Here is a 24,582-nt window from a genome sequence, read left to right on the forward strand (position 1 = left end):
AAAAGCGGCCAAAATCGTTTGCCGCGAAGAGGTCGTCCTAAAACAAAAAATCATTCTCTTCTAATTAGCGATGTTGTTCCTCATTCCTGCGGCAGCACACATTGCTATGTGTGACACCACAGGAGCGAGGAACATCTCCTTACCTGCCTTCACCGCCAATGCGGAAGGAAGGAGGTGAGCGGGATGTTTACGTCCTGCTCATCTCCGCCCCTCCGCTTCTATTGGATGGCTGCCGTGTGACGTCGCTGTGATGCTGCAAGACCCGCCCCCTTAGAAAGGAGGCGGATCGCCGGCCAGAGCAACGTCGCTGGACAGGTAAGTCCGTGTGACAGGGGTAAGCAAGGTTGTGCGCGACGGGCAGCGTTTTTCCCTTGTCGCACGACCGACGGTTGCAGGTACGATCGCTTGCGATCTCGCTAGTGAGATCGCAGCGTGTTATGCCCGCTTTACTTTTTTCCATCTATACATTTGGCCTGGAACAACTCATAAAGTCCTATGGCTTTCAGTACCACCTATACGCTGATGACACTCAGATCTACCTCTCTGGCTCAGATGTCACATCTCTGCTGTCCAGAATTCCGGAGTGTCTATAGGCTATATCCTCCTTCTCCTCTCGCTTCCTAAAGCTCAATGTGGCCAAAACTGAACTAATCATCTTTCCATCAACTCACCTACACTCTCTACCTAATTTATCTATTACAATAAATAACACCACACTCTCCTCAGTACCTAAAGTTCGGTGCCTCGAAGTGACCTTTGACTCCGCCTTGTTCTTTATACCACACACCCAATCCCTCACCACCTCCTGCCATCTTCAATTCAAAAATATTTCCAGAATCTATCCTTTCCTCAATTCTCAATCTACAAAAATGCTAGTGCATGCCCTCATAATATCCCGCCTCAATTAGTGCAACATCCTCCTCTGTGGCCTCCCTGTTAACACTCTCGCCCCTCTCCAGTCCATCCTTAATTCTGCTGCCCGACTGATCCACCTATCTCTTCATTACCACCCCACTTCTCCTCTCTGCATTGGCTCCCATTCTTCCAACGTATCCAATTCAAACTACTAATACTGACCTACAAAGCCATCCATAATCTGTATCCTTCGTATATCTCTGAACTAATCTCTCGTTACACTCCAAAACGTAATCTCCGGTCCTTCCAAATTCTCCTTCTCTCCTCCTCTCTCATTCGCCCCTCATGCAACCGCCTCCAAGACTTCTCACAAGCATCCCCTGTCTTCTGGATTTTGCTGCCTCAACACTTCAGATTATCTGCTACACTTGCAAGCTTCAAATGGAACTTGAAAACTAATCTATTTAGAAATACTTATAGTCTCCAATGACCTTATTGCTTCAGCACCATCACAGATGCTGCCTCACCATCATGCAGAGCTTCCACCTCACCACTATGCGGGGCTGCCGCCTCACCACTATGCGGAGCTGCCGCCTCACCACGGTACGAAGTTGCCGCCTCACCACTGTGCGGAGATGCCGCCCAACCTACACCCCACCTACTGTCTCTTCCCCAAATCCTATAGAATGTAAGCCCGCGAGGGCAGGGTCCTCTTCCCTCTGTACTAGTCTGTCTATTGTAACTTGTATATGTATTCTATATGTAACCCCCTTCTCATGTACAACACCATGGAATTAATGGTGCTCTATGAATAAATAATAATTATTATATGTTAAATCTAATATACATTCACAGCAATATATCTAGTGGGGCAGGTGGGACATTTGGCTCATGCTAAGCCGCAGGGTGGCACCATTGGGCCTCATTTTGCTACCCCCTGTAGTTGGGCGTTAGCCATTCATTCTCTGAGCCAGGTGTCAAGATGACAGCCAGCATAGATAAGGTGCAGCACAATTGCTCCTATTGATCAATTGTGCTCACACAGTATGTAGAGCAAGGAGGGGCATGTATGAGGAAACAGTATGAAAGAAAGGAAGTATGTGTACACAGAATCTGGAGCAAGGTGAATGGGATGGATACCTAAGCTATTGTAATCTCTTGCTCATTAGGTGAGCCACATAGCTATTCATGAGAATTATAACATTCCTAATTGGAGGGATTTGCTAATATTATTGTTATTACAGCTACTACATATTGGGATAGCATCTTGGAGATGGTAATACACCCTTAACTGAACAAGAGACTTTTGTGGACTTATATGAATGTTTTATTTTCAATGAATCAATTAAGGAAAAATGTGATATGCTCTTAAGGCCCCCATATATTTTACAATAAATCTATCTGAATCAGATAATATTGGCAGAACTTTCCTATTATCCTTTTGTTCTACCTATAACATTGCCAGAGACGTCTATCAGTGACTTTCCCCACTCCTCAAATAGAGAAGAAATATCATTTCCAATTCTTGTTTGACAGTCACATACCTAAAGTGTATGGGCATATTTCCAAAAGGAAAATAATCTGCTAGCTCCTGCGACTTGTTTTTCATCGTAGAGATGCAGAGAAAAGGAATTCCTTCAGTACATTTCTCAACATGGTGTCCTAGTGTATTCCAGTGATGTTCCTTAGCTAAGCGAAAAATTTCACATCGAGTACAACATGAGTGAGTGGAGACTCTTTATTCATGCAGCCCCAAAAAAGTCTGAAAGTTTTACTACAGCACAATGGTAACAGGTATGCTTCAGTGCTTGTAGGGCATTCTGTGCATGTGATGGAAAGCTGTGAGAATTTAGGTTTTATTCTCAAGAAACTTAAGTATAAGATTCAAGGATGGTCAATATGTGATGATCTAAAAGTTCTCTCTTTGCAAGGAGGATGCACTAAGTACCCATGTTTTTTTGTGTGGATAGGAAAGCTGGAATAAGGCTGTGTGTGCACGTTCCTGAATTTCATGCATTTACGCTGCGTATTGCACCGCAGCATAAATGCATGTGACCTGTGTCCCCAGCACAATCTATGAAGATTGTGCATAATCCATGCGCACGTTGCGTTTGAGAGCACAGCGATTTGGATGCCAAAATTTTGTTCTAAATCGCTGCGTTCTAAAAAGCAACATGTCCATTATTCCGTGCGCTTTGGATGCAGGTCCCGCTCGGTCTATGGGAGAAGCTGCATGAAATCGGCTTTTCTTCTGCAGAAACACTGCATCCATGATGCAGTGTCTCTCCAGCGATTTGAAGTGCACATGTGCTGTCAAATCCCTGCAGACATTTCTGCAGGGACACGACGCAACGTGCGCACATAGCCTAAGACTGATCACTGAAGCCAAAAAGGTGAAAAAAAAGAGCATCTTTGTAATCTGGATTCAAGAACATAGTTGCGGAAAGTTTAGTTGATCCCACTATTGTTCTCCTGCCACAACTACACATTAGAAAGGGGTATAACTCTGATCACCAATTACGATATGTGCTCAGGAGAAAAACAACTATATATGATAGAGACTCCGGCACTCAGAAAGGTAGAGAATTGTTCAATTTTTTTTTTATTGAATAAACAGTCCATTAAAAAAAAATGTTTCGGCTTAAGCCTTCTTCAATAACTAGTGGACCAAATCATGGATATATCTGGATATACCAATACAGGACTTATGTCCAGATAGGCAAAAACCTTTCAAGGTAAATATAGCTTGTCAATTGCACGTAATAGGTGTCTGTTATGCTATTGTGGTATATGGACACCCAAGTGTGGACAATGTATAATATCCCGGTCACAGTTTTTATGAAATGAAGGATCCAACAGGACTCAATTAGATAAGCCTCCCAATTTTGGTTCTGGATTATTCCTATGGGAGGACAATTAAGCCCACTGCAAGTGGATTACAGAAAATTGTTCTGTGCGCCGTTGTTCATGGAGAGTGTGTCACACACACTCTCCCTGCACACCGGCGCACAGTCAGTCAATCTTACTCGGTCTGGGGCTTCATGCAAGTTTTTGCCTAGTGGGGTAAGGATGATTCTGATAAAGGTCAGAAACCAGCCCAGAAGTATATGGGAGGACCTGGTCATTGACCTGAAAAGAGCTAGGACCACAATCACAAAAGATTACTGTTAGTAACACACTACACTGTCATGGTTTAAAATCCTGCTCAAGCCAGCACAAGTGCAGGCCCATTTAAAGTTCACCATTGACCATCTGGATTATCAAGAGGAGGCATAGGAGAAGGTCAAGTGGTTAGATGAGACCAAAATATAACTTTCTGGTATCAACTCCACTCAATGTGTTTAAAGAAAGAAAAAGTACAACCCCAAGAACACCAACCGTGAAGCATGGGGGTGAAAACATCAAACTTTGGGGGTGTTTTTCTTCAAAGGGGATAAGGTGACTGTACCATATTGAAGGGAGGATGGATGGGGTCATGTATCCCAAGATTTTGGCCAATAAACTCCTTCCCTCAGTAAGAACATTGAAGTGCTTGGGTCTTCCAGCTTTGCAATGATCTGAAACACAAAGCCAGGTGTGGCTCTGTAAGAAGCATTTCAAGTTCCTGGAGTGGCCTAGCCAGTCTCCACTCCACCCAATAGAAAATCTTTGTAGAGAACTGAAACTCAAAGTTGCCCAGCAACAGATCCAAAACCTGAACGATCTGGAGATCTGTATAGAGGAGTGGGCCATATGGCTTCAGTGTGTGCAAACTTGGTCAAGAAATACAGGAAACGTCTGACCTCTGTAATTGCAAACAAAGGTTTCTGTTTTTCTATTGTATCTAGTGTTGAGCGGACCCAAACTGTAAAAGTCCGGATCCGCGCGGTTTCAGCGTCCGATCCGAGTCCGAGTTGGACCCGGAAATGCGGCTGCACGATCTGGTCTCTCTCTTTCTCTCTCTCTCTCTCTCTCATATTATATATGTACACACAAAGAAACAAATTGCGGTGACAGTCAGCAACATTTTTGTGGTGCCTAAGAATGCTGAATTCAACTACTCAAATGAGGAAACATTTGCAAAACTCGAATTGTTGTTTGTTTTTTTTAAGATATTTTCACTGATGAGCAAAAGGCTAACAATTTTTTCAACTATTGACTTTCAGGCTCCATCTCACCATCCACTACAGGTTTGAGAGTGAGACTGCCTACATTTTATACACAATCATCTTGGCTATCTCATGCATAAATTTGACTTGAAACTATTTAGTATATGTATAGTTATTCAGATTCTTGTCACGTCAATGCATTGTCACTGTTTTGCTCCTAAAAAATCTAAATTTTAATTTCTATTTTATTAGTCCTTTTAAATCCACCTTTTGGCTTTCAACACTGCCTGAATCCTTCTGGGCATGCTGTTGATCAGATTCAAGCATGTCTTGACTGAAGTATGATTAGTAAAATTAAGAGGTTTAAATGTCTTTTTAAATGTGAGAAATTGTGGAACAATAATAATATGCTATTATTAAAAATTACTGAAACAGAAAATCTTAATTACTTACCCGTAATGGGATTTTCAATAGCCCATGACAGCACCACCTGAGAGATAGGTTCCGCCCACATCAGGACAGAAGATTCACTGATAAAAAGGCAGTATCTCTCCTCCACATCAGTAAACAGGTTAATCATACATAAACAGGTTAATCATACCACCACCAAGGAATACACCATCAACTCTAACACTCCCCGAAGGGTGCCCACAACCAGTGAATAGGGAGGGAACTAAGGGTGCTGTCATTGGCTATTGAAAATCCCATTACTGGTAAGTAATTAAGATTTTTCCCTGCGCCCGTGACAGTACCACCTGAGAGATTTATATAGAACTACCACTTAGGGAGGGACCACCGCCTGTAAGACCCATCTCCCAAAGGAAAGGTCAGTTGTGGAGGATAAGTCCAGCCTATAGTGGCGAAAGAAAGTAAAAGGAGATGACCAAGTAGCTGCCCGACAGATCTGGTCAATAGAGGCATCAGCCTGCTCAGCCCCTGAGGTAGACACCGCTCTAGTGGAGTGAGCCCATACGCCCTGAGGAGGAGTGGAGTCTTTAGCTGAGTATGCCAAAGAGATAGCATATCTGATCCATCTCGCCAAGGTAGCCTTAGTAGCCCCACTCCCCTTAGTGCGCCCCTGAAATGTGACAAACAGGATCTGAGTTTTCCTCCATTCCGATATCCTATCTAGGTACGTGAGCAAGGCCCTTCTAACATCCAAAGTGTGCAACCTAGCCCCTTTCTCGTTATGAGGGGGGGTCACTTAGGGAAGGGAGCACGATTTCTTGCTATCGATGAAAGGTTCTAGAAACCTTGGGAAGGTAGAAGGTATCAGTCCGTAACACCACCTTCATCCAGAATTTGTGTATAAGGCTGAACTATGGACAAGGCCTGGAGATTCCCTTCCCACCTGGCCGAGGTAAGTGCGACGAGAAGCAAAACCTTGAGGAACAGCATTTTGAGAGGGACTTCGCCTAAGGGATCAAACGAAGGCCCTGTGAGGGCATCCAATACCAAATTGAGGTCCCATGGGGGAACCCTGGGAGTCCGAACCGGCACGGACCTGGACTTAGATTGAATAAACCTGCAAACCCACCTGTTCTGGGCCAGACCACAATTAAACAGTGCCAATAAGGCTGACACCTGCACCATGAGTGTACTAGTGGAGAGACCCAATTCCAACCCCCTCTGTAGAAAATCCAAAATAGCCGAGATGGAGGGGGGCCTTCCCCTCAGGCTGCCGACTGAAGGAGAAAACGCTTCCAGACCCTCCCATAAATGGTCGGGGTGACTGCCTTTCTACTGTTAAGAAGGGTGTCTATTAGGCCAGGGGAAAACTCCCGTCTAGCTAACAGCCGCTGCTCAAACGCCAGGCCGTCAAATGGAGAGCCGGGTCATGGGGGTGAAGAACAGGGCCCTGGGACAGGAGATGAGGGGCGTCTGGGAGAACCCAAGGATCCGTCAGAGACATCCTCCGCAGCCAGAAAAAACATGCTCGTTTCGGCCAGAAGGGAGCAATGAGAACAATATTGGCCTTGTCGTTCCGTATCTTCCGGAGAACCGAAGGCAATAGGATTAGGGGATTAAACGCATACAGAAGACCCTTCGATCAGGATATCTGGAAGGCATCTAGGGCAACAGGACCGTCTCTGGGGTTGAGTGAGCAGAACTGTTCCACCTTCCGATTGGCCTTGGTGGCGAACAGGTACAGGATAGGGACACCCCATGATCCTGCGAAAGATCTGTGGGTCTAACGACCACTCCCCCTGACTGAGACGGTGCCGGCTGAGAAAGTCTGCCTCCTTGTTGTCTGTCCCCTTGATATGAAGAGCTGTTAAGGAGGAGAGATGTTGTTCTGCCAGCTGGAAGATTCGTAGAGACAGAGTCAGAAGAGATGCGGATCTGGTGCCTCCCTGGTGGTTGACGTATGCCACCGTCACCTTGTTGTCTGAAAGGATCCGAACATGATGTCCCTGCAAGAATGGAAGGAACCCTTCTAGGGCTTTGAGAACCGCCATGAGCTCTCTGAAGTTGGAGGACCGTCTGACTAACTGAGCGTTCCAGGAACCCTGAAGCACCTGTTAGCGCAGATGGGCTCCCCACCCTCAATTGCTGGCATCCATTACTATGGTATCCGTGACTTGTGAAAGCCAAAGACCCCCCGTCCGGTGGTGAGAGGCGTCCTGCCACCAATCCAGGGAGTGCAAGGTGTCTGCCAACAGGCTCAATTTTCGCCCCAAACAGCTTCCAAACAGTCTCTGAAACTGGAGGACTTCCATCTGGAGGACTCTGGAATGTAGTTGGGCCCACCAGACTCCCGGAATTAAAGAGGTAAGAGTCCCGACCAGTGACATGGCCTGTCGTAAGGACATGCATGGGCAACTCCAGATCCTATCGATTTTGTCCTCGGGCAGGTGGCACAACTGCCTGGTGGAGTCTAAGGTGAGACCTAGGAAGGCTTGACACTGAAGAGGCTAAAGTCTGGACTTTCCCCGATTCACCACCCACCCCAGGCTTTCCAGGATGGTGATGACTCTGGATACGTGATCCACACATTGAGACTCCGACCAACCCACTATTAGGAAGTCGTCCAGATATGGAGTGATCAAAACGTCCCGTTCCCAGACATGCACCATGACCTCCGCAATGATTTTGGTGAAGATTCTTGGGGCCATAGAAAGCCCGAATGGCAGCGCTGTGAACTGGAAGTGTCTCAGCCTCCCGGAGACTTGCAGTGCGAACCTGAGAAACCGTCGGTGAGTCAGAAAAATAGGGACGTGGTAATAGGAGTCTTTTAGGTCGAGAACCGCCATAAAACACCCTGGATACAACAGCCGGACAGTTAACTTCATGGTCTCCATTTTGAAGGTTCGCTGCACCAGATGCAAATTCAGGTTCTTTAGGTTGATGATGGTACGGAAGGTGGAGTCCGGCTTCTGAACCAGAAACAGAGTGGAGTAAAAGCCGTCCCCCTCCTGACCCTTGGGGACCTCCTTAATGACCTTCCTTGAAAGGAGAGTCAGCACTTCTGTTTCCAAGGCCCGCTGCCTCACTGGGGACCGCAAGGATGTTATAATTAGAGACCCCCAGGGGGCGAACTGAACTCCAATTTTAACCCATCTGCCACTATCTTAAGGAGCCATTTGTTGGAGGAGATCGTCTTCCAGGCATGGAGGAAGAGGGACAGCCTCTCCCCCACCTGATGGCTGGCATCATTGGGTTGGTTTGCTCTTATTGTCTGAGTGCTTGCCAAAGAGAAAGCCGGAGGTATTCTTCCTACGGTCCTTCAGCTGATCTTGTGTGCTTTGGGACTTTTTAGTAAAAAGCTGACGTCTCCGAAAGAGCCGGTTGCGAGAGGATGTCACCGGGAAAACTGGAAACCCCTTTTTCTTATCGGATGCCTTAGTGAGGAGGTCATCCAGGCCCGAGCCAAAGAGATAAGTACCTTCACAAGGCATGCCATACAGTCGTCCCTTGGATTGGACATCACTTATCTAATTTTTCAGCGAGAGGGCCCTCCTCGCGGAATTGGAATGGGCTGCTGACCTGGCACAAAGTCTTAAGGAATCAACCGAGGCATCCGCCATAAAGGCCGCAGCACCCTGTATTAAGAGCATGGACGAGATGATATCTTTTCTCGGAGTGTCATTTCTTAACTGGTCCTCCAATTGCTGAAGCCACACCATCAATGACCGGGCAACGCAGGCGCTCGTCACCGCAGGGCATAAGCCACCCGCTGTGGATTCCCAAATGCCCCTCAGAAATCCATCCACCTTTCTATCCAGCTGATCCTTAAGGGACCCCATGTCCTCAAATGGTAAGGTAGTGGAGCGTGAAGCTTTGGCAATGGCTACATCAATCTTCGGTGTTCTATCCCAGGAGGTAGACGCCTCCCCATCCACCGGGTACTTCCTTTTAAGGGAAGAGGAAAGGTTCAACCGTCTGTCCACTTTTCTCCACTGATCCTCGATGAGACCATGAACCTTCTGGGGAATAGGAAACCCCTTATGTTTCTTTGAATCCAATCCCCCAAAAATGACATCCTGGGTAGATTCGGGTCCCCTGAGGTCCACTATACCCATGGTCGACCGCACCGCCTTCACTAAGGGGCCCACCTCAGCAGTAGGGAAACAAGGTCTACCACCTTTGTCGGAAGAGGAGGAGGAGCCAGAATCTGATGAGGAGGATCCCGATCAGTCCGACAACTGAGAGTCATGAGCTGAACCTGCCAAGGTATCAGGAGTAGACAGTTTAAGATGATGAGATTTCTTGTGTCTCTTGCCCCCTTTTACGGATTTTAGGGATTCCTGTACTTCTGCCCTGATAATGGTGTGCACTGTGCAATTCTGTGGAGAACCCTGGCCCTTCATTGAGGAGGGTCTGCTGGATACAGCCTGCACAGAGGACCTTGGCGTAATCAGGTGACAGGAAGGATCGGCATATGACACATTCCTTGTGACGCTGCTTGGAGGTACACTTTTTTTGCACCCAACAAGAGAGGGGACATGGAAACGGGGCCTTAGTAACGTAGCTGACAACAAAGTTCACTTACCCCCCTTGACTCCTGGTAATACCAGATCCGGAGGCAGATTCTTGTCTCCCTTGGTTCTCCTGGAACCCACTGACCGTACGCTGCCTGGATTGGAAACCGCAGGCCTGGAACGATCAGCCGAGCCACGTTCTGAGCCACGCTGCGGTGACTCCTTGCACTGCTCCTTGCTGCGGGGTGAATCTCCTGCCATCACAAAAAAAATCGGAGGAGAAAAACCCACCCGTCCCAGACGCTGGACACATTTTATTAGTGAGAGCTCTGTTACATGGGCGTCGCCATCTTGGATCCGAGTGCGCATGTGTACACCCGTCACTTCCGGGTCGCACTGCGCACGTCACCAGGGTCCATGCGTCACTTCCGGTCGGTGCTTCCTGCTTCACTCCAGCGTGCTGCACAGCAGGGACAAGCCTTACAGCGGCCGCCGTGAGTGCGCACAACTCTGGAGCGACGCTGGGTCGAGCTCCTGCTCCAGACCCGCGCCACACCAGGTACGTGAGCAAGGCCCTTCTAACATCCAAAGTGTGCAACCTAGCCCCTTTCTCGTTATGAGGGGGGGTCACTTAGGGAAGGGAGCACGATTTCTTGCTATCGATGAAAGGTTCTAGAAACCTTGGGAAGGTAGAAGGTATCAGTCCGTAACACCACCTTCATCCAGAATTTGTGTATAAGGCTGAACTATGGACAAGGCCTGGAGATTCCCTTCCCACCTGGCCGAGGTAAGTGCGACGAGAAGCAAAACCTTGAGGAACAGCATTTTGAGAGGGACTTCGCCTAAGGGATCAAACGAAGGCCCTGTGAGGGCATCCAATACCAAATTGAGGTCCCATGGGGGAACCCTGGGAGTCCGAACCGGCACGGACCTGGACTTAGATTGAATAAACCTGCAAACCCACCTGTTCTGGGCCAGACCACAATTAAACAGTGCCCCTAAGGCTGACACCTGCACCATGAGTGTACTAGTGGAGAGACCCAATTCCAACCCCCTCTGTAGAAAATCCAAAATAGCCGAGATGGAGGGGGGCCTTCCCCTCAGGCTGCCGACTGAAGGAGAAAACGCTTCCAGACCCTCCCATAAATGGTCGGGGTGACTGCCTTTCTACTGTTAAGAAGGGTGTCTATTAGGCCAGGGGAAAACTCCCGTCTAGCTAACAGCCGCTGCTCAAACGCCAGGCCGTCAAATGGAGAGCCGGGTCATGGGGGTGAAGAACAGGGCCCTGGGACAGGAGATGAGGGGCGTCTGGGAGAACCCAAGGATCCGTCAGAGACATCCTCCGCAGCCAGAAAAAACATGCTCGTTTCGGCCAGAAGGGAGCAATGAGAACAATATTGGCCTTGTCGTTCCGTATCTTCCGGAGAACCGAAGGCAATAGGATTAGGGGATTAAACGCATACAGAAGACCCTTCGATCAGGATATCTGGAAGGCATCTAGGGCAACAGGACCGTCTCTGGGGTTGAGTGAGCAGAACTGTTCCACCTTCCGATTGGCCTTGGTGGCGAACAGGTACAGGATAGGGACACCCCATGATCCTGCGAAAGATCTGTGGGTCTAACGACCACTCCCCCTGACTGAGACGGTGCCGGCTGAGAAAGTCTGCCTCCTTGTTGTCTGTCCCCTTGATATGAAGAGCTGTTAAGGAGGAGAGATGTTGTTCTGCCAGCTGGAAGATTCGTAGAGACAGAGTCAGAAGAGATGCGGATCTGGTGCCTCCCTGGTGGTTGACGTATGCCACCGTCACCTTGTTGTCTGAAAGGATCCGAACATGATGTCCCTGCAAGAATGGAAGGAACCCTTCTAGGGCTTTGAGAACCGCCATGAGCTCTCTGAAGTTGGAGGACCGTCTGACTAACTGAGCGTTCCAGGAACCCTGAAGCACCTGTTAGCGCAGATGGGCTCCCCACCCTCAATTGCTGGCATCCATTACTATGGTATCCGTGACTTGTGAAAGCCAAAGACCCCCCGTCCGGTGGTGAGAGGCGTCCTGCCACCAATCCAGGGAGTGCAAGGTGTCTGCCAACAGGGTCAATTTTCGCCCCAAACAGCTTCCAAACAGTCTCTGAAACTGGAGGACTTCCATCTGGAGGACTCTGGAATGTAGTTGGGCCCACCAGACTCCCGGAATTAAAGAGGTAAGAGTCCCGACCAGTGACATGGCCTGTCGTAAGGACATGCATGGGCAACTCCAGATCCTATCGATTTTGTCCTCGGGCAGGTGGCACAACTGCCTGGTGGAGTCTAAGGTGAGACCTAGGAAGGCTTGACACTGAAGAGGCTAAAGTCTGGACTTTCCCCGATTCACCACCCACCCCAGGCTTTCCAGGATGGTGATGACTCTGGATACGTGATCCACACATTGAGACTCCGACCAACCCACTATTAGGAAGTCGTCCAGATATGGAGTGATCAAAACGTCCCGTTCCCAGACATGCACCATGACCTCCGCAATGATTTTGGTGAAGATTCTTGGGGCCATAGAAAGCCCGAATGGCAGCGCTGTGAACTGGAAGTGTCTCAGCCTCCCGGAGACTTGCAGTGCGAACCTGAGAAACCGTCGGTGAGTCAGAAAAATAGGGACGTGGTAATAGGAGTCTTTTAGGTCGAGAACCGCCATAAAACACCCTGGATACAACAGCCGGACAGTTAACTTCATGGTCTCCATTTTGAAGGTTCGCTGCACCAGATGCAAATTCAGGTTCTTTAGGTTGATGATGGTACGGAAGGTGGAGTCCGGCTTCTGAACCAGAAACAGAGTGGAGTAAAAGCCGTCCCCCTCCTGACCCTTGGGGACCTCCTTAATGACCTTCCTTGAAAGGAGAGTCAGCACTTCTGTTTCCAAGGCCCGCTGCCTCACTGGGGACCGCAAGGATGTTATAATTAGAGACCCCAGGGGGCGAACTGAACTCCAATTTTAACCCATCTGCCACTATCTTAAGGAGCCATTTGTTGGAGGAGATCGTCTTCCAGGCATGGAGGAAGAGGGACAGCCTCTCCCCCACCTGATGGCTGGCATCATTGGGTTGGTTTGCTCTTATTGTCTGAGTGCTTGCCAAAGAGAAAGCCGGAGGTATTCTTCCTACGGTCCTTCAGCTGATCTTGTGTGCTTTGGGACTTTTTAGTAAAAAGCTGACGTCTCCGAAAGAGCCGGTTGCGAGAGGATGTCACCGGGAAAACTGGAAACCCCTTTTTCTTATCGGATGCCTTAGTGAGGAGGTCATCCAGGCCCGAGCCAAAGAGATAAGTACCTTCACAAGGCATGCCATACAGTCGTCCCTTGGATTGGACATCACTTATCTAATTTTTCAGCGAGAGGGCCCTCCTCGCGGAATTGGAATGGGCTGCTGACCTGGCAAAAAGTCTTAAGGAATCAACCGAGGCATCCGCCATAAAGGCCGCAGCACCCTGTATTAAGAGCATGGACGAGATGATATCTTTTCTCGGAGTGTCATTTCTTAACTGGTCCTCCAATTGCTGAAGCCACACCATCAATGACCGGGCAACGCAGGCGCTCGTCACCGCAGGGCATAAGCCACCCGCTGTGGATTCCCAAATGCCCCTCAGAAATCCATCCACCTTTCTATCCAGCTGATCCTTAAGGGACCCCATGTCCTCAAATGGTAAGGTAGTGGAGCGTGAAGCTTTGGCAATGGCTACATCAATCTTCGGTGTTCTATCCCAGGAGGTAGACGCCTCCCCATCCACCGGGTACTTCCTTTTAAGGGAAGAGGAAAGGTTCAACCGTCTGTCCACTTTTCTCCACTGATCCTCGATGAGACCATGAACCTTCTGGGGAATAGGAAACCCCTTATGTTTCTTTGAATCCAATCCCCCAAAAATGACATCCTGGGTAGATTCGGGTCCCCTGAGGTCCACTATACCCATGGTCGACCGCACCGCCTTCACTAAGGGGCCCACCTCAGCAGTAGGGAAACAAGGTCTACCACCTTTGTCGGAAGAGGAGGAGGAGCCAGAATCTGATGAGGAGGATCCCGATCAGTCCGACAACTGAGAGTCATGAGCTGAACCTGCCAAGGTATCAGGAGTAGACAGTTTAAGATGATGAGATTTCTTGTGTCTCTTGCCCCCTTTTACGGATTTTAGGGATTCCTGTACTTCTGCCCTGATAATGGTGTGCACTGTGCAATTCTGTGGAGAACCCTGGCCCTTCATTGAGGAGGGTCTGCTGGATACAGCCTGCACAGAGGACCTTGGCGTAATCAGGTGACAGGAAGGATCGGCATATGACACATTCCTTGTGACGCTGCTTGGAGGTACACTTTTTTTGCACCCAACAAGAGAGGGGACATGGAAACGGGGCCTTAGTAACGTAGCTGACAACAAAGTTCACTTACCCCCCTTGACTCCTGGTAATACCAGATCCGGAGGCAGATTCTTGTCTCCCTTGGTTCTCCTGGAACCCACTGACCGTACGCTGCCTGGATTGGAAACCGCAGGCCTGGAACGATCAGCCGAGCCACGTTCTGAGCCACGCTGCGGTGACTCCTTGCACTGCTCCTTGCTGCGGGGTGAATCTCCTGCCATCACAAAAAAAATCGGAGGAGAAAAACCCACCCGTCCCAGACGCTGGACACATTTTATTAGTGAGAGCTCTGTTACATGGGCGTCGCCATCTTGGATCCGAGTGCGCATGTGTACACCCGTCACTTCCGGGTCGCACTGCGCACGTCACCAGGGTCCATGCGTCACTTCCGGTCGGTGCTTCCTGCTTCACTCCAGCGTGCTGCACAGCAGGGACAAGCCTTACAGCGGCCGCCGTGAGTGCGCACAACTCTGGAGCGACGCTGGGTCGAGCTCCTGCTCCAGACCCGCGCCACACCACCACAGAGGCCGAGACCGAGGGGGGGTGCATCCAGGCCTGAACACCGGCTTCTGATAAGTACCAGGCTTCCACACCGGGTCGAACCTGGGACAGCAATGGGTTGTCCATACCAGGACAGGAAGCCAAAACTGATCTGGAGGAGAGATACCGCCTTTTTATCAGTGGGTTTCCTGTCCTGATGTGGGCGGAACCTATCTCTCAGGTGGTGCTGTCATGGGCGGAGGGGAAAATCTTATTCTAGGTTTCTTCCACACGTTCTCAGTGCTGGTGCATACTGGTCAACGTATGTGATCTATGTATGCAGCTTTTTATAAAACTCTACCCAGTTGTTCTGTTGGAACACTATGTCATCCTTTTCATACTTTTCAAGTATATGAAGTAATTCATCTTGTAGGATACTTACATATAGATCAGCATTCAGATCACCATCAATCCTCGTCAAGTACCCAATGCCTTTGGTTGTGAATTGCCATATCATCAGGCTTCCTTCACCAAACTTGACAGTTCCTTCAATTTCTCGATTTGTTAACTCCTTTTTCCATAGTTTCTTCCAAACCCGTTTAAACACATCAGAACCTTGACTATTTACTTCGGCTCATTGCTACAAATCACCTGTTTTAATCTTCTACTATCCACTTTTCATACTTTTTTGCAAACTTGACCCAACACTTGTTTTGACAATATTGAAGTCGTGGCTTCCTCACCTTTTTCCAAGCCCCCATTCCAGACTTCTTTAACTTGCATTGCTACTTGCATGGATGTCTGTGATTTCACTAGTACAAAGCTTATTACTGGCATTACTGTGATTTGGCAGGTCCAGTGGAAGAAAAAAATGATCTTCTATCTCCCATCTATTTGTGATGAGCAGGTCAGGTAAAATAAACAGTTGCATGCTGTAGCCAACAACTGTTTGCTTTACCTTGAGAGGTTATCAAAAATAGAGGTGTCATAGTCCTGACCTGCGGTGTGGTTCCGGCATTGCGGTGTTCTGTGCTTCCCTCTTGTGGTCCCGGTGACTGTCTTTGCGCTATGAGGGGGCTCCCCATTGGCATTTCTGTTGCCATTCTAGTGTCATGGATGGGCTGCTTCCAGTCTCCGGGTCACTCTCGGGTTGGTGAGAGGGATATGCATCCATGCTCTGCATTCTGAGTATTGCTTGGCTTCCTTAGGGATCCGTATCAGCTGGTACGACTCCAGTCATATTTTCTGGTGTACTACAGTGAGTGCCTGGCTCCTGGTTTGTGTTGCTTATTGATCTTGGTGCTTGACCCCGGACTGACCCCTGACTTCCCTCTGCCTTATCCCCCTGTCACTGCATTACGATCTGGCTTCTGACTTCCTGCTCCTTCTTGACTATGGCCTTGTCTATCCCCATGTCCTATGTGCTTCTCTGGTTACCCACCCCATATTTACTGACTCCATTCTTGTCTTATCCCCGTGTATAGTTACGTGCTCCTGGTACTGACCTCATTTTGTCTGACTTCCCCACTTCTCTTGCAGCACAAACGTGCTCATAGTGCCACCTAGTTGCAACTTTATCCTGCAAACTTCAGTTTAGTATTTCATCTTTCCCTGTGAGTGTCGTGTCAAGAGGCTCCTCAATGCCATTTTTTTGTAATAAATTATTTAAATACATTTAAAAAATGTTGTGGGCACTTGCCTATTTGTAAGGTGTTAAATACTGTTTGTATAGAGTCTAGTGCAAGGGTACAAGGGAAAACAGAGACACAGGTTTGCTAACCAGTTCTTGTATTACTTCATACAAGTGCACAAAACATGAAGGGTTAAACAGTTGCAGGGTGCAGAGGCTGGGAACAAAGGAAGCAGGAATGGATCCTCAAAGTTCAGCAGAAGTGTCAAAGTATAATTCAGTCTCTCTTACTGTACTTGTAAACGTCCATGGCAGAGCAGAAAGGTTCCTGTGTGGACACGAGTTCCAGGGATCCAAAACAGAGGATGGCAGAAAAGTAGTTCTTCCAAAGACTTCAGGAGATCAGATTACAGGCAGACTGCAAACAGGATTCAGAAGCACTGGTCCATCAGCTGAGATGACTTAAGCAAATAATTGGCAGGGAACAGGGCGGGAACATAGAAGCTGAGGAATTCATATTGACTGAGGGCAAAGGTGAGGGCAACAGAACAGGAAGCAAGATGGCCAATGAAGAAAAAACAGATTAAAGCAAAATGACAAAATAAGGCAAAAAGTCAGAAAACCTCACATTACTCCTCCCTTAGGGACGGCCACTGGACGACCCTAGACCAGGCTTGTCTGGGTACCTCTGATGGAACTGGCGGAGTAAGCGGGGAGCATTGATGTTGTTGACTGGTTCCCAAGAGTTGTCTTCCGATGAGTAGCCATGCCACTTAATCAGGTACTGTTGCTGATTTCTGTGCAACCTTGAGTCCAGGATTTTCTCCACTACAAATTCTTCCTGACCATCAATTAACACTGGATCAGGGGGGAAGGAGAACATCCAGGAAATGTATTAGGTACTGCTGCCTTTAGGAGAGTAACATGAAACACAGGATGGATTCTCATAGTTCTGGGCAGTTGAAGACGACAAGCCACAGCACTTACAATCTTAGTGATCTTGTAGGGTCCAACATACTTTTGTCTCAATTTAGATGATGGAATTCTCAACTTAAGGTTTCTGGTTGATAGCCAAACCAAATCTCCTACCTTGAAGGCTGGTGCAAGCTTACGAAACTTATCAGCTGCTTTCTTATACCTCTCTTGAGCTGATCCCAGGTTCTCCTTTAGAAGATCAAGATTCAGCTGTAGCGAAGAGATTCTGTCAGCAGCTGGTAAGGGCGAATCTATGGGAAGGCGAGGAAGAATATTAGGGTGATTGCCCAGATTAGCATAAAAAGGAGACTGTTTAGTGGAGGTTCTCTGAGAGTTGTTATATGAAAACTCAGCCAGTGGGAGTAGATCCACCCAGTCATCTTGTAGATGGCAGATGAAACAGCGGAGATACTGCTCCAAGGTCTGGTTGGTCCACTCAGTTTGTCCATTTGTCTGGGGGTGAAAGGCAGAAGAAAGATTAACTTTGATGTCTAATGCCTTACAAAAATTCTGCCAGAACTTTGAAATGAATTGCACCCCTCGATCAGAAATAACCTCATCTGGTACTCCATGCAGACCGAACACATTTTGAATAATTAGGTCAGATGTCTGTTTTGCAGTGGGTAAGCCGACAAAGGGGATAAAATGAGCTGCTTTCGTTAAACGGTCCACCACCACCAAAATAGTGTTCTTCCCTTGGGAGGTTGGCCATTCTACAATAAAGTCCATTGCAATGGAACCCCATGGATGGGATGGAATAGGTAGGGACTGTAATAGACCTGTAGGTGAAGAACGTGGAGTCTTGAATCTCGCACAGACTTCACATGAAGTAACGTAATTTTGAACGTCTCTTCTGTAAGTGGGCCACCAAAAAAAAAAAGAAAGGAACTCTTGAGTCTTTAGAATTCCTCTGTGTCCAGCTATTTTTGAATCATGAACAAGTTGCAGTACTGTCAATCTGACTGCCTCAGGTATGTACATACGTTGCCCTTGAAACCACACACCATTTTTGAAGACCAGACTTACTTCATCAGATGGATTTGCTAGCAAGGAATCTGAATGATATGCCTCCTTGATGTCATTGAGTAAGTCTTGATTATTAAATCCTCCCAGGAATTTGGAATCGGGAAGAATTGTCTTAGGAGGCGTGAATGGAATGGTGTCAGTCGAGAAGACCCTAGACAGTGCATCAGCGTTCCCATTGCGTGACCCTGGCCTACAGGAAAATACAAAACTAAATTGATTTAAGAAAAGTGTCCAACGAGCCTGGTGAGGAGTCAAGCATTTGTCCGACCTGATAAATTCCAGATTGCGGTGATCAGTCAGTACGATTATCTGCTGTGCCGCTCCCTGAAGAAGGTGTCTCCATTCCTTGAAGGCAGCAATAATGGCCAGCAATTCTCTATTTCCCACGTCATAGTTTCTTTCCGCTGAAGACAACCGCTGGGAAAAGAATGCAGGGATGCAAAACATTATTCTCACCTGTCCTCCGTGAGAGTATAAAAAAAAAAAATAAGAAATAACGTTTGGAACTCCATTCTATGTCTGAACTGGGTGCAAAAACCTAAAAAAACATCACTATGGGGAGATAAGGTATGCACACCAGTGACTATGTAAGGGGAATAATATTCCCCTTACATAGTCACTGGTGTGCATACCTTATCTCCCCTCCGTGAGAGTATGGCACCGCTGGCGCAGTCCGAGGCATCCACCTCTACTATGAAGGCAAGTTCAGGGTTAGGATGCACTAAGATAGGCGCTGAGGTGAATTTATTCTTTAAAAGGGAAAACGCTTCTTGGGCTTGAGGTGTCCAGGTGAAAGTACACTTCTTACGGGTAAGTTGTGTGATAGGTGACACTACATCAGAAAAGTTCCTGATGAAACGCCGATAGAAATTGGCAAACCCGATGAAGCGCTGAACCTCCTTTACATTCTTGGGAGCTGGCCAGTCTTTGATGGCTTGAGTCTTGCTTTCATCCATGCTTATTCCCTGTGAAGACATTACGTACCCCAAAAATTGAATCTCGGTCCCATGGAATTCACACTTTTCTAGTTTGATATAAAGATGGTTCTGTTGAAGGCTCTCCAATACCATCCTCACATGTCTATGATGTTCATCTGTGGAGTTAGAAAAGATTAAAATATCGTCTAGATAAATCACCACAAATGTATCCAAGAGATCCCTGAAAATATCATTAACTAGATGTTGAAAGGTAGCTGGGGCTTTACACAGGCCGAACGGCATAACTAGATATTCAAAATGTCCATAGCATCATAGCATGACCTGAATGCCATCTTCCATTCATCCCCAGGTCTAATGCGGACCAAATTATAGGCCCCACGGAGATCCAATTTAGAAAATATCTTTGCATGCCAAACTCTTTCTAATAATTCAGGGATCAAAGGCAGTGGGTAGTGTACCGCCCCGCGGCCTCGGCTGCGACTGCCGAGCCGCTCGGATCCATGCTCGTACTGCGGGCGGTGGCTCGAGCCTCTCACGGACCCGGGGGTCACGTCGCTCTGCAAGGGGGGTTGGCGCTACGTGCGGGGGAATGCGGGTGTTTGGTTTTGGGATGATTGTTTATGATGCCACCCACGGGTTGTGGTGATGGTGGACACCACCGCTGCGGTGAAGGTACAGGGACTCCCGGGAGTGGTGTAGTGGCGCAGCTAGGTGTTGACCCCTCCGTGGGTAGGGGATGTTGGTCCCGGGGCCCGGTTGTGCGAGGGCCGGGGTGCAGGGCCCATTGTTGCGGTGCGGCGTGGTGCGGTGTCGGATGGCACTGGTGTACTCATGATTAAACCACACAGAGTCACTGGTAAACCAAACGGAGGGATGGATGGGGCCCGCAGCCGATTGCAGCTTCCTAGTCGGGTTGGCAATGTCCGCCTTTCTCCTGCACCTGTGTTTGTAGTGTGACCACTGCGCCTGGGCACTGGTAGTCCGCTCCCCGGCGTGTATGTGTCGTAGGAGCCCCTTTTGCCCGCAGACGCTGGCCCTTGGATCTCTGGCCTCTGGCAGTGGCTCTTATCCGGACGGGTTGGGCTGTTGCCTTCAATCGGGACTTTGGTGGGAATGAACCCGTGAGGTCCAGACTGCAATCAGTTAATTTGACTATGGTGGTGGCATATAGCCTAGTTCGTGGTCTTAGTACCCTGCCTGGGGCTCCGGTATCCTGTTGGCTCCCCGGTTTGGTTCCGGCTTTCCACTACCCTGTCCCAGTCCCTCACGGTTCCACCAGTCGTATTCCCGGTCTCCTGCAGGCGGCCACTGCCGTCTGCTTGCCTGACTGTTTGGGGGGGTCCTAGGCTCCAGCCCAGGCCCCGCGCAGAACCATACTCCACTACTCTTCACTCTGCTGTACTGAACTGAACTGTCTACTGTGTTCCTGCCTCAGGCCAGCAGACTCCTCGGGGGCATGTCTTTCCGCCTCACTCTGCCCAACTGGTGTGCCTGTCTGACTCTGAGGGAGGCAATCAGGTCTTTGTGGTTGACTGGTGCTACCTTGCTAGTGTAGGGGGGGGTGGGGAGTGTAGTGACCTGTGACCCCTGGGGTCCAGGGCATCACAGTAGCGGTTTCTGATTGTGACCTTATTAAGCTCCCGATAGTCTATGCAGGGCCTAAGAGAGCCTTCTTTCTTTTTCACAAAAAAGATGAGTGCGCCTGCAGGAGATGAAGATTGGCGAATGAAGCCCTTTGCTAAATTTTCATCTATATAGTCCTTCAATGCTTTTAACTCTGGTCCAGCCAGGGGGTAAATTTTGCCAAAGGGTATCTCAGCACCAGGTAAAAGTTCAATTGGACAGTCATAGGGATGGTGATGGGGGGAGCTGGTCAGCGTTCTGCTTATCACACACATCCGCATACTCACAGTATATTGCTGGTAGCTTGGAGACTGGTGTGGGTATCTTAAGGGCTGAACAGACTGAAACCCCAGGACTTATCTGCTTCTGCTTCTCTGGAAAATGCAGCTCCTTGGTTTCCCAGTTTATTGTAGGGTTCTGAGCCTGCCGCCATGGCAATCCTAGGATGATGGGAATCTCTTGATGATTGTTACCCAGGAGAACCTTCAGGGGCTCTGTCTCCTGATCCACTGGTCTAGAGGTTAACAGTGAACCATCCACAGTCTCCATCTGTACAGGAGTAGCCTTCTTCACAGTACGTATCCCATGTTTCTGGGCAAAGGAAATGTCCATAAAATTGCCGCTTGCTCCGGAATCACTCATAGCAGAGCTAGACACCCTGACTGTGTTAACCCAGAGCTTGATGGAGAGAAATATATGAGAATTGTTCTTCTTACAACTTGGCTGAGACACTGCTGAGAAAACCTGAAAAACTGCATCATTGATGTGGGAATCTGAGTCAGAAATAACGGAGTTCAAGTCCGAATAATCAATGTCTATAGCTGCTGATCTCTCTGGAGCCCGTGATTCAGATATTACAGATCTCCTTTCACAGCATTCACAGTGTACGACAGCTGCGGTAGTCTTACAGGATCGGCTGGGGCAGTTTGTAAGGAAATTCCCTGCCTTACCACAATAGAAACATACATTTTCCTTCAGTCGATGTTCCTTGCGTGCATCACTGACCCGTCTCTATAGAAACTCCACCTGCATGGGTTCAGGTTCTGGGTCTCGAGTTCTCCTACCAAGAGACTCCTTAACTGGTGAAGAAGGAAGGAAATTGTTAATACGGTAATTTTCAGATACTCTGTCCTGTCTGCACTCAGTAAGACGGACATCGATCCGAATGCAGAAATTGATAAAATCTCCCAAGGCAGAGTGAGGATCTGCACGAGCAAGTTCGTCTTTAATCACGGAAGACAATCCTTTCCGGAAGACAGACTTCTTGGCGGAGCTATCCCAAGTGGTGTCGAGGACCCATCTTCTGAACTCCAAGGCATACTCTGCTACAGAACGTTTACCTTGACGCAAAGTAAACATGGCTGCTTCTGCTGTAGCATCTCGATTCGGGTCATTAAACACCTGACCCATGGCTGAAATTAAATCATTCAGATTTTTCAAACAATCATCATCAGTCTCAATCAGGGGATTAGCCCATGCAAGAGCCTTGTTGGTGAGCAGCATGATTATAGTTAGCATTCTCGATCGCTCACTGAGGAACTGTGATGCATGAGCAGCAAAAAACAGTTTGCATTGGTTAATAAATCCCCTGAATTTTTCCTGTTCACCGCCAAAGTGGAATGGTGGCAACTTAGGGATTCCAGAAACCGGGGGTGAAGATGGTGCTTGGAGTCGCCCCTCTAGGGCCTCAATCCGGGTCCGTAAATCACGAATGGTTTGTCCAAAAACCTGCAGATTGTGTTCATTATGATCCTGCACACTTGAAATGCTGGTCTTTAAAGCCTGTATCTCAGTAAGAATTGTGTCTGTCACTTCACACAGATTGCTTATATGGGCTTCCATATTCCCAGACCCTGCAGACTCTATACTTGGCTTCTGAATCTTGTAAGGTGTTAAATACTGTTTGTATAGAGTCTAGTGCAAGGGTACAAGGGAAACACAGAGACACAGGTTTGCTAAACAGTTCTTGTATTACTTCATACAAGTGCACAAAACATGAAGGGTTAAACAGTTGCAGGGTGCAGAGGCTGGGAATAAATTAAGCAGGAATGAATCCTCAAAGTTCAGCAGAAGTGTCAAAGTATAATTCAGTCTCTCTTACTGTACTTGTAAACGTCCATGGCAGAGCAGAAAGGTTCCTGTGTGGACACGAGTTCCAGGGATCCAAAACAGAGGATGGCAGAAAAGTAGTTCTTCCAAAGACTTCAGGAGATCAGGTTACAGGCAGACTGCAAACATGATTCAGAAGCACTGGTCCATCAGCTGAAATGGCTTAAGCAGGTAATTGGCAGGGAGCAGGGCGGGAACATAGAAGCTGAGGAATCCATTTTGACTGAGGGCAAAGGTGAGGGCAACAGAACAGGAAGCAAGATGGCCAATGAAGAAAAAAACAGATTAAAGCAAAATGATAAAACAAGGCAAAAAGTCAGAAAACCTCACATTACTCCCCCCTTAGGGACGGCCACTGGACGTCTGGACGTCTCAGGCTGGGACAGTTCCTTGTTATTGGGCCCTGCCAAGCCTAAAATTAGCAGCCTGCGGCCACACCATAATTGTTGCATTCATGGCGCTTTACCCTGCTCATTCCGATTGCCCTGGTGTGGTGTCAATTGGGGTATTATATAAAGTTAATGTCATCTCTGATTTGTCAAAAATCACAGCTGCCATCAAGGCCTGGGCTAGTAATGGAGAAGTGTCTATGAGATTCCCCCATTGCCAACCCTGTAAGTAAAAAAGACCACTAACACACAAACAGCCTTTATTTAAGATTTATTAACCCCAAAAACACCCCTGCAAGTCTGATGTAATCCACATGATGTACCACAATGATCCTGGCTCTGCTACATCCAGAAGCAACCGTGATCAGTGACATTACAAAACATAATCACTCACCGTGGCCTCTGGGACACACTGAGACTAGAGTGGAAGGTGTCAGAAGTTACCTTAGGTGAACTCAGTGCTGCACTGTCTGACTGTGTGTCACGACAGCAGTGCAGTCTGGCAGTCCGTTACTGAGTTCACCTGGGGTCACTTCTGTCAGTTCTTATGGTATCCTCTATGTAAGCCGATAGCTGTGACCTCAGGTAAACACAGTGCCAGACTGTCAGACTGCGTGACACTCAGTGCAGTCCAATATTCCTTAACCTTAAGGAGTCTTTAAGCAAGTTTATAAGGTTCCTGGAGTTTCCAGTGGTTGGCACATCTGGAGGCTGTGAACTCTTATCAGAGTTCACAGCCTTTAGGTATCCCAATAGCTGGGAATTCCAGGAACCTTAAAAGCTCACTTTCCCTTAAAGTTGACAGCTGCCTAAAGGCAATGGAGACCGGCAATAGAGAAGAGGGAGAGATTAAGCTCTCTTTCTCGACCTTTCCTCTGATTCTCGCAGGCAAAAGTAAAATGACACTTGGCTCACACTTGGAGTAGAGTCGAGTGTCATGAGCATATAGCATCCGATCTTCTCACTATACCCCAATGTGACCCCCGACCTGATAGTAAATACTGGACTTGCCAGGCAGAAATGTCATACAATGTCATACAAGTAATGTGCTGCACATGTAACCAAACTTTCTGTGCCCCTGTCTATGGCTATGTGCGCACTAGAAAAAGGATTTTCTCAACAAATGTTCTTGTGGCCTAAAACACACTTCTGCAAAAAA

Source organism: Anomaloglossus baeobatrachus, chromosome 8, assembly GCF_048569485.1.
Source record: "Anomaloglossus baeobatrachus isolate aAnoBae1 chromosome 8, aAnoBae1.hap1, whole genome shotgun sequence".
In the NCBI taxonomy this organism is placed as follows: domain Eukaryota; kingdom Metazoa; phylum Chordata; class Amphibia; order Anura; family Aromobatidae; genus Anomaloglossus; species Anomaloglossus baeobatrachus.